Source organism: Gossypium arboreum, chromosome 11 (assembly GCF_025698485.1).
Source record: "Gossypium arboreum isolate Shixiya-1 chromosome 11, ASM2569848v2, whole genome shotgun sequence".
Lineage (NCBI taxonomy): Eukaryota > Viridiplantae > Streptophyta > Magnoliopsida > Malvales > Malvaceae > Gossypium > Gossypium arboreum.
The window spans coordinates 15,271,612-15,288,331 of record NC_069080.1 but is presented as its reverse complement, the minus strand read 5'-3'; the positions used below and the strand labels follow the sequence as shown (position 1 = coordinate 15,288,331).

Genomic DNA, 16,720 nt, shown 5'->3' with positions numbered 1-16,720 from the left:
TGTTATTTAACTTGTTCTTAAAAAAAAACTGTGTATGCACATTAGTAGTAATCTTTTGTTTTTGAGCTTAAGTATTTAAATTCCATATACTGAGAATAAGCTCTGTTGTACGCAAGTGATGATTAAATCTTTTTCTAGTTAAGTGATTTTTCAATTCAATCTCTATTTTAACCATTTCTTTCAGCTTGTGACCACACCCCTTAACCAAAGCCACGTTACAACCCTCTAAAGACCTTTTGATTGATGGATCATCTCAATTTATAGTGGTGGAGATGTGATTTTCATGCAAGCCTATGGTAATAACTTTTCATATTGACTGATGAGTGCTACTTACATTGTCCTTAAACACTTTCAGTGATTTGAGTGAATCTTTAGTGAGAATGTTAAACTCCGTGAGATTTCAAATCGAGGTAACCACTTAGATAAGGAGAGATGCTTAAAGTTTTGCATGATTAAATACTCAACTTGGAATGTTTGAAACTTTGATGTTCTTTCAGTTGAATTTTCAATGTATGATTACCTATGGATTATTTTGAGATATTATAGATAGAAATTATAGGTTGAGAAGAATTTATTTTGATTATGAGTTGAGAATTTTTCTTGAGGACAAGCAAATGCTTAAGTGTGGGGGTATTTGATAAACCGTAATTTATATGTATTTTTACCCCATGCTTAACGCATTTTATGGATGATTTTTCCTTAGAATTGGTGAATTCGGTGCTCCTAATGCCTTAATTTCATGTTTTATACTTAGGTGAGCATAGGAGAGAGAAAGGAACGAGAAATGAGCCAAAAACTGAGAAAATGGGCCAAAGTACGAAATCAACACGGCCTGGACTTCCTCACACGGGCAGACCACACGGTCGTGTCAATTTGGCAGAATCGAAACACGACTCACATAGGCAGACCACACGTCCGTGCCTATTTAACAGGCTTGACTACGACCTGAAGTACTCGCACACGAGTGTGCGTGTCCCTGTCGAACCCAAGTTGATTCCAATTCGAAAAAAGCTAATTTTAAGGGCTTTTAGACATTCTAAAGTCTATAAATACGCCCTAAAGGAAGAAGAAAAGGGACACAGAGAGAAGGAGGCAGGGAACTACTCAAGGGAAGCCAATTGATCCATTTCAGAAGCCAGAGTCACCATCAAGACTGAAGATCTCCCCTCAATTTCCCTTTAGGAGTTTTGGGTTTTCTTTATGTTTTGTATTCATTACTCTTCTGAGATGTTTTCCTTTTTAGTTATGAACTAAATCTCCTAAATACCTAAGGGGAATGAAACCTAAGATGAATCTTATTATTATTTTCTGAATTGTATGATAAATATTTAACTTGTTCTTAATTATATGTTCTTAATTCTTATTTTGATATCCCAAGATACTGATTCAAGATAAGCTCTTATTCAGAAGAGGAATAAACCCTGTCTAAGAGTACATTTGTCATAATTAAGCGGAGTTGATTGCGCCTAGACATAGGGTGACAAGATTTTGCCAGATTAGGGTGAAACCTAATAAAGGGATCCATAGATCGAGTTAATGTAACCTTAGGGTGTTAATTAGAGAAAAGTCTCAATTATTCAATCTAGGGATTAGACGTTGTTAGTCCTGAATAGGGATAATAACATAAGTTAGGGATCTCTATGGGACAAGTTAAATGAATAAATCGTCCAATTCGGAGCCAGAATAACAAGTAAAGTCTAGGTGGATTTTTCCTTAGGTATTGTCTTAATTCCATCGTTTTCCAAAAGTAATCCCCCAATTCTACTTTCTACGAATTCTTAGTTTAGATAATTAGTTAGTTAAAACAAAACCCCCGTATTTTTAGGTTAGATAATAAAAAAGACAGTCATTATTAGTACTTTTAGTTCCTTTGGGTTTGACAATCCGGTCTTACTAAAACTATACTACTGTTCGATAGGTACACTTGCCTACATCGTAATAATAGTTAGTTTCAATAACGATTCTTTATAAATATTTAAAACCTGTCACACAAAAATCGCGATCAGATAGGTTCTTTGTTGTTGCTTGGCTTATGTATGTTCTTCGAACTTGTTTTCTGCAAAGAAGGTTGCATTATATGGTTAGTTTTAGCCAAATGATTTGTACAGTCACCTTCGATTTTTGATGTGTTATTCGAATTACGGGCTTAAAGGGTGATTATTTCGTCTCGCACACGAAGTTTGAGTTCACCTGTGCCAACGTCAATAATTGTTCTGACAGTTGTTAAAAAGGGCCTTCCTAAAATTAAGGGGATGTTGTTATCCTCCTCTATGTCTAGAACAACGAAATCAACTGGGAATATAATTTTTTTATTTTAACGAGTACATCTTCAATAATACCCCTAGGAAATCTGATAGTTTTATCTACTAATTGAATACTCATCCTAGTTTGTTTGGGTTTCCCTAGACCTAGTTGCTTAAATAATTTGTAAGGCATAACATTGATACTAGCCCCTAAATCAGCCAACACATTATTAAAATCTAAACTACCAATTAAACAAGGAATTGTAAAACTCCCTGGATATTTTAGTTTGTTAGGCAGTTTATTCTGTAGAATGGCTGAGCAGACCGCGTTCAGCTCCACATGCGATGTTTCATCTAACTTCCGTTTATTTGCCAGAAGCTTCTTTAAAAACTTGACTGTGTTTGGCATCTGTGAAAGGGCTTCAATAAACGGTAAGTTAATATGTAGTTTCTTTAGAAGTTTAAAGAATTTACCAAATTGTCCGTCTGAGTGGTCTTTCCTTGTCGTATTGGGGTATGGCAGCGAGGTTTATATTCTGTAATCACCGACTTTGGTTCATTGTGGTCGACCTCATCCTTACCTAAGCTTACCCCCGTTTCTGGCCTTGGTTCTGTAACTAGCCATTCCTCATCTTGAATGGCAATCGCGTTGAGTTGCTTCCTTGGGTTAGATTCAGTGTTGCTTGGCAGGCTACCTTGTGGTCATTCAAAAATCAACTTGTTGAGCTGTCCAATCTGAGTTTCGAGCCCCTGGATTGATGCTTGTTGATTTTTTAGTGCTGTCTCGGTATTCTGAAAACGAGTTTCTAGCACTGAGATGAATTTTGTTAGCATCTCCTCAAGGTTCGGCTTTTTCTCTTGTTGGTAAAGTGGTTGTTGGAAGCCTGGAGATGGTGGTCTCTGGTTCCCTTGGCCTCCCCATGAAAAATTAGGGTGGTTCCTCCAACTTGCATTGTAAGTATTGCTATAGGGATTGTTTTGAGTTGAGGATTGTTACCCATGTAATTTAACTGTTCGTTCTCCATGTTCTGGCTATAAGATGGGTATTCTGAACTGCTTGATCCGCCTCCACTTGCTTCGCAGTGCATTACTGGGTAAACCTGTGAAGAACTAAGGAAACCATCAATTTTCTTATTCAAGAGTTCTACCTAATTAGAGAGCATGGTGACTGTATCGACATTATAAACTCCGGCTATTTTCGTTGGCTTTATCCTCATGACTTGCCACTGATAGTTATTCAGTGACATCTCCTCTATAAATTTATAGGCATCTTCAAGTGTCTTATTATTGATGGTTCTGCCAGCAACTGCGTCAACCATTTGTCGAGTCAAAGGATTTAGGCCATTATGAAAGGTTTGAACTTGTAGCCAAAGCGGTAAACCATGGTGAGGGCATCTTCTCAAGAGGTCCTTGTATCTCTCCCATGCATTGTAGAGTGTTTCTAAATCTATCTACACAAAGAAAGAAATATCATTACGTAATTTAGTCATTTTAGCCGGTAGAAAATATTTTAATAAAAATTTCTCGGTCATTTGTTCCCAAGTAGTGATCGACCCCCGTGGCAACGAGTTCAACCACTGTTTAGCTTTGTTTCTTAATAAAAAGAGGAATAACTGAAGATGAATGGCATCATCAGAAACGCCATTAATTTTAACTGTATCACATAGTTCCAAAAAGTTTGCCAAGTGAGCATTCGGATCCTCATCCTGCAAACCATCAAACTGAACAAACTATTGTATCATTTGAATTGTATTAGGTTTCAGTTCAAAAGTATTTGCGACTACAGCCGATCTAACTATGCTCAATTCAGTTCCTGTTAAAGAAGGTTTAGCATAATCATACATAGTACGCGGAGTAGGATTCTGATTAACAGCAATCGCAGGAGGTAGTAGATTTTCTTAGTGTTCAGCTATCTCCTCGGTTGTGGTTGAAGTATCGTCCTCCTATTCGTCCTCTGGGTATCTTAGGCTTCACCTCATTTTTCTCCGGTTTCTACGAACTGTGCGGTCGATCTCACCGTTAAAAAGTTTCTTCTGGTCATAAACTAGAAAAACCTGTCAGAAGGAAATAAGAGAAAAATTAGAAAAGAAATTAAAAATTTAAATTGTAATAAAAGTAAAGTGGCTAAAGTAATAAAAATCGAGTTTTCCTAATATCCTAGTTCCCCGGAAACAGTTCCAAAAACTTGATGCGTGATATTCGTAACAGGTTTTAAATATTTATAAATGAAACGTTCTTGAGACTAACTTATTATCACGATTAAGGCAAGTGTTCCTATCGAACAGGAGTATAGTTCAGCAAGACCGGATTATCGAACCCAAAGGAACTACGAGTACTAGTATTTACTTCCTTTTTATTATCTAGCCTAAAATTTAAGAGGTTTGGTTGTCTAAACTAATTACTAACTAAGAATGCATAGAAAGAAAAACTTAGGAAAATATTTTTGGGAAAATTCGATTGATTGAGACAATACCTAAGGACAAATCCACCTAGACTTCACTTGTTATTTGACTCTGAATCAGACGATTTATTCATTTGACTTGATCCGTAGAAATCCCTAAGTTATATTATTATCTCTCTCGAGACTAATAACGTCTAACTCTTGGTTGAATAATTGAAATCTCTTTCTAATTAACACCCTAGAATTGCATTAACTCGATCTATGGATTCCCTTATTAGGTTTCACCCTAATCCGGTAAAATCTTGTCACCCTATGATAAACCGTAATTTATACATATCTTTACCCCATGTTTAAAGCATTTTATGGATGATTTTCCATTAGAATTGGTGAATTCAATGCTCCTAATGTTTTAATTTCATGTTTTATACTTAGGAGAGCATAGGAGAGCAAAAGGAACGAAAAACAGACCAAAAACGGAAAAAATGGGCCAAAAGACGAACTCAAAATGGCCTAGACTTCCTCACACGGGCATCCCACACGCCCGTGCCATTCTAACAGGCTCGAGCACAGCCTGAAGTAATAGCACACAGGCGTGTCATAGGGGCGTGTCCCTACCGAGCCCATGTTGAGTCCAATTCAGAAAAGGCTAATTTTGAAGGCTCATAGGCATTCCAAAGCCTATAAATACACCCTAGAAAGGAGAAAAAGGAGACACAGAATAGGGAGTAAGGAATTACTCCAAAGAAATAGATTGATTCATCTCAGAAGCCGAATTCATCATCAAGACTGAAAATCTCTCCTCAATTCCCCTTCAGGAGTTTTGGGTTTTCTTTATGTTTTGTATTCTTTATTATTCTGAGATGTTTTCTTATTTAGTTATGAACTAAATCCCCTAAATACCTAAGGGGAATGAAACCTAAGACGAATCTTGTTATTATTTTCTGAATTGTATGATAAATATTTAACTTGTTCTTAATTATGTGTTCTTAATTTTTGTTTTGATATCTCAGGATACTGATTCAAGATAAGCTCTTATTCAGATGAGGAATAAACCCTGTCTAAGAGTACATTTATCATAATTAAGCGAAGTTGATTGTGCGCCTAGACATAGGGTGACAAGATTTTGTCGGATTAGGGTGAAACCTAATAAGGGGATCCATAGATCGAGTTAATGCAACCCTAGAGTGTTAATTAGAGAAAAGTCTCGGTTATTCAATCTAGGGATTAGATGTTATTAGTCTTGAATAGGGATAATAACATAACTTAGGGATCTCTACGGAACAAGTTAAATGAATAAATCGTCCGATTTAGAGCCAGAATAACAAGTACAGTCTAGGTGGATTTTTCCTTAAGTGTTGTCTTCATTCAATCGATTTTTCCAAAAGCAATTCCCCAATTCCATTCTCTTTGCGTTCTTAGTTTAGATAATTAGTTAATTAAAACAAAAACCTATTTATTCTTAGCCTAGATAATAAAAAGACGTCATTACTAGTACTTTTAGTTCCTTTGGGTTCGATAATCCGGTCTTGCTAAAACTATACTACTGTTCGATAGGTACACTTGCCTACATAGTGATAATAGTTAATTTTAAGAATGATTAATTATAAATATTTAAAACCTATCACGAAATAAAGCGATCACCCTATCTCTAGGCGCGCAATCAACTCTACTTAATTATGATAAATTTACTCTTAGACAAGGTCTATTCCTCCTCTGAATAAGAGCTTAACTTGAATCAATATCTTGGAATATCAAAACAAGAATTAAGAACACATAATTAAGAACAAGTCAAATATTTATCATACAATTCAGATAATAATAACAAGATCTGTCTTAAGTTTTATTCCTCTTAGGTATTTAGGGGTTTAGTTCATACTTATGAAAGAAAACATCTTAAAAGCATAAAGATAACAAAACATAAGAAAACCCAAAACTTCTGAAGGAACTTGAAGGGAGATCTCCAGCCTTGATGATGAATCCAGCTCTTGAGATGGATCAATCGGCTTTCCTTGAGTAATTCCTCGCTTCCTACTCTGTATCCCCTTTCCTAAGTGCCTCTTCAAGTGTTTAAATAGGCTTTGGAATGCCTAAGAGCCCTCAAAATTGGCCTTTTCAGAATTGGACTAAACTTGGGTTCGGTAGGGACACGCCCGTGTGTGATTACTGAAAATCGTGGTTAAGGCTGTTAAATGGGCACGGACGTGCAATCCATTCGTGTAAGTCGTGCTTCAATCCTACCGAATTGCCACGACCGTGTGACACACCCGTATGAGGAAGTTCAGGCCGTGTTGTTTTCTCATGTGGGTCCATTTTCTCCGTTTTCGGCCCGTTTCTCGCTCTTTTTACTCTCCTATGCTTTCCTAAGTATAAAACATGAAATTAAAGGATTAGGAGCATCGAATTCACCAAATCTAAGGAGAAACCATCCATAAATGCGTTAGGCATGGGGTAAAAATATGTATAAATTACAGTTTATCAAGCTTGTTTAAGGTTCCATCAATATTGTGCTTGGCTCGAAACACTCATTTTACCCTTATGATTTTATTGTAAACTGTCTTTTTAACCAGCTTTGAGGTTTGATTATTGTGTATCATTTTTATTTCATCCAACATTACTTCCTTCCAGCCTTGTAATTCTTTAGCTTCTTTGTAACTGAATGGCTTAATTGCAGTTATGTTAGCCCTTTCATACACCTCACTAATTAATCTGGTTCCTTTGATAAGTGAATCATCAAAATCCATTTGTTGCTCAAACTGATCAGCTTCATTCGGCCCAGTTACTAAATATTCAGTAACATTTTCTGGCTCAGCTTTATCCCAATTCCATGTTGAATTCTATCAAACACTACATCTCTACTTACACAAACCTTGTAAGTTAATGGATCATGTAACAGCTCGATTTTGGGGCTAGTAAAAACAATGGTTTCGGGACCACAAATTTGACATAGAAAAATTTATTTTTATTACATTTTTATGGTCTACAGTTTCACAGAATGATTTTGTGAAAATTTTGTTAAAAAATTTTGACGTTTGGGCACTCAATTTAGTAAAAAGGACTAAATTGTAAAAAGTGCAAAAGTTGAGTTCTACATGCTAGAGGTGCCCAATTGCTATGAGATTTTAAATTAGAGGTCCTTATATGATAATTAAACTATTTGTTAAGTTAATGGACAAAAATGGATATGGTGAGGTAAAATTTTAAAGTTTGGCAAAAAGGGTATTTTAGTTATTTGGTGAATAAAAGAATAAAAAGGGAAAAATCAAGCAAAAATTTGTCCATCTTCTTCTCCAAGTGCCAAAATTTAGAAGGTCACCATAGCTAGGGTTTCTTCAACTTTCAAGCTTGATTGTAAGTACATCCTAGCCCCATTTTTAATGCTTTTTACGTTTTTGAAGTCGTATTCACCTGATCTTTCCATCTCTACCATTGTTTTGAAGTAGCGTTCATGTTTAAAAATTTACCCATGTGTGACATACATGTATTTTGATATTTCATGGAAGATATTGTATATTTAAGGTGTGATAAACAACTTTTACTAAGTGATTTTTAGTGAAAATGCATAAAAGTGACCTATTTGTAAAAAGTTATACAATGGGTAGTAAAAATCTGATTTGATGAAAAAGTTGGGCTGATATGAGCATGTTTGTGGTTCGGCTAGGCTTGAGTGACAAATAAATTGAATACATTTCATTTTACGAGCCTAGGGACTAATTTGTAAAAATGTGAAACTTTAAGGGTAAAAAGGTAATTTTTATATAATGTGATGTTTGGACTGATTTTAGTAATGTGAATATTAAATAAGTTAATTTTCTATTATAGATAAAGAAAAACGAAGTTCTGACCTTGATCGGGAAAAGAATAAGGTGTTTGACGATTAGATCCTTTTCTACTATTTTTGTACCGAGGTAAGTTCATATGTAAATAATGCATTATTATTTATGCTTTAATTGTGTTATTATTGTATGAGTTGTGATTTACTCTTTGACTGAATTCGACAAAGTTGGACAAGCGAGAAAAGTCCAGTTGAACCTTAGGAATAGTTAGGATACAAATGTCATGACATTAATGTTAGTTGAGATTACGTGTAAGACCATATCTAGGATATGGAATCGATATGAGATTTCGTATAAGACCATAGCTGGGCTATTGGCATCGATATGAGGTCCCATGTAAGACCATATCTGAGATATGGCATTGGTATGGTACTATGTGTGTAAGATATCCCGAATATCCTTTAGTATTCCAAATGGTTCAACGGGAAACTTAACGGCAATGTTTAAGTTGTGAAAAACTATGGTATGTTGTGAAAGATTATGGTAAGTTGCAAGTTGGTACAGGTATGTACATAAAACCCATGCTTAATGAGCTTGAAATGTGATGAACCCTCAGTGTGGTATGATTGAGTAAGTTATGATGTTAAGGTTTTAACAACATCTATGTTAAATTTGATTATGAAATTTTACAATAATATTTATGTTAATTTACTTCATGTTAAATTTATGCTAAAGTGTGTATGATGCCTATTATTTGCATAGGAACTTACTAGGCTTTAAAGCTTAGTCCCCCTTCTTTTTCCCTTGTCTTATAGTGTCACCAAGCTAGCTCAAGGATCGAAGGCTGTCGAAGATCCATTCACGCTATCAAATTATCATTTTGGATACTTAGGATTACATTATTTTGAGTTATGGCATGTATAGAGACTTGGTCATTTTGTTATGTGTCATATTTGATTTGGCCAAATGTGTTGGCTTTAATGGTTGATAATTCATTTTGTAAATGGCCATTAAAATTGGCTAATATTAGCTTAAGTATATGTATATGCATATGATGATGTTTTCATGGATGTAAGAATTTGCATGGGTTGGTGTTGCTTTTTGTTGTGTAGGTTGGTGCAGTAAGGGTGGCAAAATGGCTTGGTAAATAGCCTTATTTTTGCCCACATAGGTAGACACACGAACGTATGTCTAGGCCATGTGTGACACACGGCTTGTCCCATGGGTATGTGAATCCGGCCGTGTGTCACTGCATTTTGAATTTTAGCTTCAAATTGGTCGTACGAGCAAAGACACGGCCGTGCATCTCAGTTGTGTGAAGGGCACGGCCAAGGACATGGGCATGTGCCCAGGGCGTCTAAAGTCTGCACCTATTTTATAAAAAAAAATTATGAAAATTAAATCGCCCATACGGCCTAAGCATACGGGCGTGTGACTTGGCCATGTGACTTCAATTTGTTGATGACGTCATAAACAGAGAGTTACACAGGTTAGGGATACGAGCGTGTGTGATCACACGGCCTACCCACACGGGCGTGTCCCAAGCCACACGGTCGTGTGACCTTTGTTTTGCTGAAAAATTTTTCTAAGTGTAGGGGAATTTTCTAAAGTTCTCGGATTAGTCCCGAACCACTCCTAATGCATGTTTTGGACCTTGTAGGCTTGTTTAAGGGACGATATGAATATTTTTGAAAAGTTTTAAATTTGAGTGGAAATTTATGTCTCGATTTTGAATGTTTGTTTGAGTTTAAGTCCGGTAATGCCTCGTACCCTGTTCCGGCATCGGATACGGGTAAGGGGTGTTACAGATCAAGTATTCTGTATCCCTTCTTAACACTGCTATAGCCTAAAAAGATGCCAGATTGAGACTTTTTTTCCAATTTTTCCTTATTAACAGTAAGAACGTGTGAATAACAGATGCAAACAAAGATTTTTAAGTGTGAAATTGAAGGTTTGAATCCAAACCAAGCTTCAAAGGGAGTTTTATCCAGCAAGGCTTTGGTTGGTAGCCTGTTCCGTTGTCAGAATAGGGTTTCGGAGTATTACCAGAACTTTCAGAATATTTTACAAATAAGTTATGTAAACTACTATTCATTAACCGAGATCATTCAAAATGTCCCTTAATTAGACCCTCGAGGCCTAATACAAGCATTAGAATAGAGTTAGGACTTAATCGGGAGCTCTAAGAATTTTTCGCGACATTTCAAAAAAAAATTCTAAGGTGCAGGGTTCACATGCTCGTATGGCCCAAGGGACACGCCCATGCTACAGGCCGTGTTCGACCCGTGTAACTCTTTGACTTGTGTACACGGCCAAGCCACACGTCTGTATGCTAGACTGTGTGGTTAATTAATTCAATTTAAAATTAGGTGCAGGTTTCACACAACCAAGACCCACGCCTGTGTTCTAAGCTGTGTAGCATACACGGCTGAGACACATGCTCGTGCCTCTGCCCGTGTGATCAATTCTGAGTATTTTATTTCTCAAAGTTAAGGTGCAGGGGACACATGGCAAAACTACACTCCCATGTACCTGGCCGTGTGTCACACATGGTCTAGACACAAGTCCGTGTGGACAAAATAAAGGCATTTCCTAGCCTCATTTGTCACCCAAATTTATCATTTTCCTGCACTAAAACATACCAAACACATTCCAACCATTTCAAACATTCAAATTAACAAATTCCATCATTCATTATGGCATACCATTACATGCACATGTGTTTATAAACCTACTTTGGATTAACTTAGGCATTAACAACATTTGGTCACATAAACTTAACATAACACATATGAATATATTATAATAGCCTACTTAATAATACCAAAATTGTAACACCCCTAACCCGTATCCATCACCGGAACAGGGTTTTAGGCATTACTAGGATTTACATATCATTTAACAAAAAAATTCAATTAAATACTTACCATTTCTTCATAAGTATATATCATTCATTTTATTATATCAATATTTCATGCACCATCATTTCCATATATTTTATGTATATTTATTCCAAGAATAGTTCATATCAAACTTAACACAAATTATATTCCATGTACCTATACTTATTTCGTTTATCTATCTTCATAATTATTTCATGCAACTATTTTGTACATATATTTCCATATAACCAATTCTTGTAAACATTTCACACAACCATTTTGTACAACCAATTCATATAACCATTCATCATCTGATACATATTACCTGAATATCAATTGTTCAACAGATGTCATAGCGTCTCCCATCCACAGTCTTATTTATCTTTGACATGATGCCATAGTGTCTTTCAACTACGGTCTTACTCATTTTCTGTCATGTTTCAATGGTATCTTTCAACCATGATCTTATTCATTTCTTGTCTTGTTGCCATGGTATCTTTCAACCATGGTCTTATTCATTTTCTGTCATGTTGCCATGGTATCTTTCAACCATGGTCTTATTCATTTCTTGTCACGTTACCATGGTATCTTTCAACCATGGTCTTATTCATTTCCTGTCATGTTGCCATGGTATCTTTCAACCATGGTCTTATTCATTTCCTGTCATGTTTCCATGGTATCTTTCAACCATGGTCTTCACATTTGAACTGCGATAGCATAGCGTCTTTTAGCTATGGTCTTACTCGTCTGAATCTTGATGCCATAGCGTCTTTCAGCTATGGTCTTACTCATTTCTGGTATGATGCCATAGTCCAACTATGGTCTTACACGTGTATTGCCATGGCCCAACCATGGTCTTACACTCGTGGTGCCATATCCCAGATATGGTATTATCATCAGGATGCCATAGCCTAGCTATGGTCTTACACATATATTGCCATGGCCCAGCCATGGTCTTATCCGTCAATTCATCAACTGATCACTAAATGGTCATACTCAATTCAGCGTTCTGCTCAATTTGAACTTTTGATCTGATTTCCATAATTTAACAATATTCAAAATTCAATAGCAAACATATGAAATAATACATAATATCAGTCCTAATTTAGCAAATAATCATGAAAGTTCAATCATATGAACTTACCTAGCTAAATTGCAGAAATACCAAAATTCAAGGGCATTTTAAAAAAATTTTATTTTTCTCTATTTTCCACCCGATATTTATCTAAATTGATAATTTCATTCAATTTATTAATTTAAATAATAAAAAATTCATTTCATGCAATTTGGTCATTTTTTATATTTTTACAAAATTATCCCTAAAGTTTTACTTTTATTCAATTTAATCCCTGAGCCTACAACATGCAAATTAGTCATTTTTAATGTAAACCCATGTTAGATGAATATTCACATATATTTTCTTCCTCCTCCTCTCCATTCCACATCTTTGAAATGTACATAATTCCACTATATGCTTATTTACTCATATCAAGTTGTCCACTTGAGTCATTGTCATTAAATTATTTATATCTTGAGCTACAGAATTTTAAATCAAGATCCGCTTGTTGTTTTAGAAACTAGACTCAAATGTATATCTACCATAAAAATTTCAGAATTTATAATTTAACCAATAAGTACAGTAAAATCTTCAAATTTATCCATGTTCTGTTGTTTAAAAGCTTCAACCTTTCTTTAACTTAAAATTAATTATCTCTTAGTACGGGATTCGGATGATATTCCTATTTGTTTCTCTTGAAAATATACTCATTAAGGATTTTAAAATATAAATTTAAGTCCCTAATTATTTTTATACAATTTTTAATGATTTTCCCAAAGTCAGAACAGGGGAACCCAAAATCATTCTGACCTTGTCTCACTAAATTTATTATATCTCACAATCTACGATTCCATTGCTTACACCGTTTCTTCTATGAAAAACTAGACTCAATAAAATTTAATTTCATATTTTATCTATCCTCTAATTCAATCAAAAATTTTTGGTGATTTTTCAAAGTTAGACCACTGCTGCTGTCCAAAACTGTTTTAGTACAAAATGTTGATTACCAAGTTTATAACACCCTTATTTGCTTTCTCTACAATATTTTTCATCACTTTCTCTTATTTTCCTTCACCAACATATTAAGAAAATAAAACTTTATAGAAGAAAACTCTACTTTCACATCATTTCCTTGCTTTTTCAATAATATTACACTTAAAAATATATTAAAATCTTGATATTCTTACCTTGTTTTATTGATTTCAATCTCTAACTTAATTTTCTCTCTCCTCCAGCTTCTATTTCTTGAATCTAACTTGATATTGTAGTTTCCCATAGTCTCATTGTCATCTTTCTCTCTTGATGGCTATGGAAATTCTTTTGATTTTTAGGTGAAAATGGTGGATTTTTGGTGAAAAAACCAAATTGTAAAGGAAAGAAAATTTCTTTCTTTCTTTTCTATTCATACGTTGGGTGCATGGGAAAAAGATGATGGCTCTTCTTCTTTCTTTCCTTATAATTACTAAATAAAATAATAATAAAATAATAAAATATAATTTGAAAATCAAATTAAAATATTAATGAACTAATATTTATTTAATCTAAAATATCTTCAACATCATCATTACCTTCTAGATTTCTCTCTCCTTCTAATTGACCATTTTGACCTTTATGATCTTTTAAATTTCATCCTTGAGTCATCATTTAAATTTGGTAAAATTACAATTTAGTCCATCATAATTCTTTACCTATTCAATTTGGTCCTAATCCATTCATTTTCCTTAGTTTCTAGATCATTCCACCTTTAAAATATTTACACTATTATTCCTTCAACTTTTTCATATTTACACTTTAACCCTCAAATTTTGAGTATTTACTCTTGTGCAATAAAACTTTTCTCACTTTTACAATTTATTCCTTTCTTGAATTAATATATCATAATATACTCCCCAATGTTGACATAACTCAAGATTTCCCTTTTTGTCACTTTATTTTCTTGTTTTACTATATCAAGGATAATATCTTACTATAAAAATTTTCAAGGTATTACAAAAATAACCATTACTAGCCATTCTAATGGCTAGATTACAAGTATCATTAACATGCCACTAATGGCCAAGTTGTCCAATATATGCCATTATACAAAAATGATTTTACTATGTATACCCAAAATAAGCTAGTCGATAGTGTGACGATGCTCCAATGATCTTCCAACCTTCGTGAGCTTTTGAGCACTATAAAATAGAGAAAATAAAACATAGTAAGCATTACATTCTTAGTAAGTTCGTAGAACGGAAACTAAACTTACCAATCCCGTTTATTAAATCTAAACATATAATATCATGTTTACTATCCATTAGCAATATTGCCTAAACACATGTATTCAATCAAACATGTTAGTCACCAAAATCTTCATATCAATCAAGTAAATATAGATGAGCTATTTATACCGTTTTCCTTCAAGACATCATTCATTTCATTCCATAATTCTCTTATCATGCCAAGAGGTTTTGTGTCCGTTGAATCATTGAAATTCCGATGGATACTCAAGTGGTACACTCGGGGTGTACGATTCAATAATCCATCAATTCTTATTCAAGAGTACCCATTTGGGCACTTAATTAAGGAGCACACTCTTGAGTCACATATCATATAACAGGATTACCAGTTTAGGCTAAATCCTTTATATAAAATATGCTTAGAAGAGTTTAATTAGGATTACCAGTCTAGGCTAAACCCTAATCGTAATGTATACTCGAGAGGTATTATATCAGGATTACCCGTCCGGGCTAAATCCTTTCTATAATGAGGTCAATAGGATTGCTCGTCCCAGCTAAATCCCGTCTGCAACAAATGCAGAACCTCATCCATTTCGAGAAAGCACATATATTCATCGGAATTTAATACTCAATTGGGACTTAACCCATTTTTCACCATTTCAAGCATGTATTAAAATTTCCATTATAGCATTCAAGTACTGCATATTAATATAAGTCACATTACATACAAACACAACATTCAATTAACATAATTATATGCTCGATTAAGTTACACGAACTTACCTCGATACTTGTTCGCGTACAAAATCTACTAATCTGTAACCTTTTCTTTTCATCGATCTAACCTCGAATTTGTGTTGTTTGGATCTATATAAATAGCTTTAATCATCAATTTCACATATTTCGTATTTATTTGGACTCAATTTACATTTTAGGAAAAATTACCATTTTGCCCCTAATTTTTCCATAAATTCTAATTTCGTCCCTAGACTTGAAAAATGAAACTTGTGTAATTTACTCCCTATTCCAAGCCTAACCAAAATCCCATTACAAAATTTATAGCACATGTATTCATAAAAATTCAGCATTTTTCTTCAATTTCACAACTTTACATTTTAGTCCCTAAATCATGTTTTCATCAAAAATCACTTTGTAAAAGTTGTTTATCTATCAACAACCTTTCATTTTCTATCATAAATTTCTAATTTTCAGCATATTTATCCATGATCCAAATTTCATACCTTGATAATTTTTCAAATTAATCCCCCAAATAGATAGTTTAAGCTATCCCGATTTAAAAAATATCAAAATTACTAAAAACGGGACAAGAAAACTTATCCAATTAAGCCTTGAAAGTTTCTTCTCTCTCTCCTAGGGTTTCTATATAATTTTGACAAAATAATAAGATGATATCTTTTATCATCTTTTTAATTAATTAATTATTTCAATTTCCAATTTAGTCCCTACTCTTTTCTAATTTTTCCATGGATGAGTCATCAAAAATCTACATACTTTTCTTTAATGGTCTGTGAGACCTCTAGTTTTGAATTTCATAGCTATTTAATCCTTATAGCTACTAGAATTCAACTTTTGCATTTTAAACAATTTAGTCATTCTCGTAATTAAACACTTAATCGATAAAATTTTCGTATCAAAATTTTTACACGACATGTCTATCATAATACAGACCATATAATAAAATAAAAATAAACTTTATTTTCGGGTAGGATTTGTGGTCCCGAAACCACTGTTCTGATTTCACTGAAAAATAGGTTGTTACAAAAGTAGTCAACACCATACATTTGGTTGAAACCTTTCACAACCAACATTGCCTTCAGCTTGTTTAAGGTTCCATCAACATTGTGCTTGGCTCTAAACACCCATTTTGCCCCTATGACTTTCTTGTAAACTGCCCTTTCAACCAACTCTCAGGTTTGATTATTATTTATCATTTTCATTTCATCCAACATTGCTTCCTTCCAACCTTGTAATGCTTCAACTTCTTTGTAACTGAATGGCTTAATAGCAGCTATGTCAGCCCTTTCATACACCTCACTAATTAATCTGATTCCTTTGACAGGTAAATCATTAAAATCCATTTCTTGCTCAAACTGATCAGCTTCATTCGGCCCAGTTACTAAATCT

At 34.2% G+C, this 16,720-nt stretch overlaps 1 non-coding gene across 1 annotated transcript; it reads left to right on the top strand.

The window, feature by feature from the left end:
- Positions 1-3,620: 3,620 nt before the first annotated feature.
- Positions 3,621-3,727, top strand: LOC128284883 (small nucleolar RNA R71). Its single transcript, XR_008275303.1, has one exon. It is a non-coding gene; the product is annotated as a small nucleolar RNA R71 (small nucleolar RNA).
- Positions 3,728-16,720: the final 12,993 nt, after the last annotated feature.